At 45.5% G+C, this 1870-nt stretch overlaps 1 long non-coding RNA gene across 1 annotated transcript in view; it reads right to left on the bottom strand.

Annotated features, from left to right (window-relative positions):
* LOC136671487 (uncharacterized) overlaps positions 1–1060 on the bottom strand; it is a 1101-nt gene extending 41 nt beyond the window's left edge. Inside the window, exons 1-3 of the long non-coding RNA XR_010795718.1 lie at positions 806–1060; positions 212–369; positions 1–83 (exon numbers count right to left, since the gene is read on the bottom strand). The exon at positions 1–83 is cut by the window's left edge and continues 41 nt beyond it. This is a non-coding gene — a long non-coding RNA (uncharacterized lncRNA). The remainder of the gene's footprint in view (positions 84–211; positions 370–805) is intronic.
* Between the last annotated feature and the right edge of the window lie 810 nt (positions 1061–1870).

Raw genomic sequence — 1870 nt, 5'->3', positions numbered from 1 at the left:
GTGGGTGATAAAGTATGCAGAGCAACAGATGGACTGTAATCTGTAGTTTTAGAACTTCAAATGCTCCTCTACAGTCAATGGAGCTGGGAGAATGGAAGAAACAAGAAAGGGGTCATAATGTTATGTCTATTCGATGTACTGCTACTGGCTGTCTTGGGAGAGTTAGTGAAACGATGTCTTTATGTAAGCCTCTCTCGCCCGCCTCACCTACCTTAGGATAGTCTCTCCATTTGGCCGTGACTGTTGTCCCGCTTTAACCTCGCTCTCTATAGGGCCAGTCTGTCTCAGCCAGGAATTATAACAGAAGGGGAGTCGTATATTATTCCAGAAGACTCGCAGCTGGCTCGGAAGCGAAGGCACTTATGGAAGCTGTAGAGAGAGCACAGGGAAAAGACAAAGAATAATTCCCTCCTCTGCACTAAAGTGTCCAGTCTTCGGGTTCAATACGAACAGGGTACAAGGTGTAGACGGCCTTGATTTATCATTTCAGGGTGCAACAAAACGTTGCCCCTGCCCCAGATGCGATCAATCAGTGAGGACTTTTATTTTAGACTGGATTTAACAGACTGTATGTCTAAGAAGTAACGGAAACTTATGTAACAATTAGCATGAGGCTAACTCCATCAGTTTATAGTCTTTCCTCAAAACCGTGCTCTGTATGTCTTTAGACAGGGTCTGACATAGTCCAGAATGCACTGGAACCCATTTTCGGGAGCGAAAGTCGAGACTGAACGGGGTTCTGATCTCAGATTTTTTTCTCAGTGGTTTTAAAGTCAGTGTGAAATGAAGTTTCTCTAAAGCTCACCTCTATTCAGCCAATGGGAAGGTCCCCTCAGTCCCCATGGTAACAGTGGTCAATGTTGATGTTTATAAAAACAGTTGTGCCGTTCTGATGTCACTTCCTGGTCTGTGTTTTTATGATTAAAAACCTTCTTTAAACAGCAGTGAGTTTCTTACTGGAAACTTCCATTTGATTTAAACCTGAGTTTAACACTAAACCCAACCCTAAACCTTCCATGAACCTAACTCAAATCTCCAGCAGATTAGAAACAGGAGTTCTGTTGTGTTTGTGTAGCACTATCACTAACAGACATCAGCAGTGTTTCGATAGCTCTTCTTCAGGTTAATAGAGAGTTTGAGAGAATGTATTGAAACAGCGCCCCCAGTGGACTGGAGCTCTGAATATAAATAACTACAAAATAAAACACAATCAGAATATCTGAAGAGTTCTTTTTAATTGAAAACTAATTCACACAATCACCCAGTCACACACTCAACTAGTCACTTACACATACAATGTCACACAGCGAATCCACCTACAAAACAGGTGTGTGTTTAGACTGCGTGAGAAAAGTGGAACACCCAGAGGAAGCCCACACAGACACAGGGAGAACACACCACACTCCTCACAGACAGTCAGCCGGAGGAAACCCACGCAGACACAGAGAGAACACACCACACTCCTCACAGACAGTCACCCGGAGGAAACCAACGCAGACACAGAGATAACACACCACACTCCTCACAGACAGTCACCCGGAGGAAACCCACGCAGACACAGAGAGAACACACCACACTCCTCACAGACAGTCACCAGGAGGAAACCCACGCAGACACAGGGAGAACACAACACACTCCTCACAGACAGTCACCCGGAGGAAACCAACGCAGACACAGAGAGAACACAACATACTCCTCACAGACAGTGACCCGAGGTGAGGGATGAACCCCAGGACCCAGGACGGATCAGATCCGATATATTTGACCGAGCACTTTCGGAAACTTTTAGGAACAGATCCTGCTTTTCCGTCTCATGCTGGGAATTTCCCTCCAGGAATAAATCCAGCGAGGACTGGGATTCCCATAACCG

This window comes from Hoplias malabaricus, chromosome 16 (assembly GCF_029633855.1).
Source record: "Hoplias malabaricus isolate fHopMal1 chromosome 16, fHopMal1.hap1, whole genome shotgun sequence".
In the NCBI taxonomy this organism is placed as follows: Eukaryota; Metazoa; Chordata; class Actinopteri; order Characiformes; family Erythrinidae; genus Hoplias; species Hoplias malabaricus.
The sequence above is the reverse complement of the archived record's forward strand: the minus strand, read 5'-3'. Positions and strand labels throughout refer to the sequence as shown.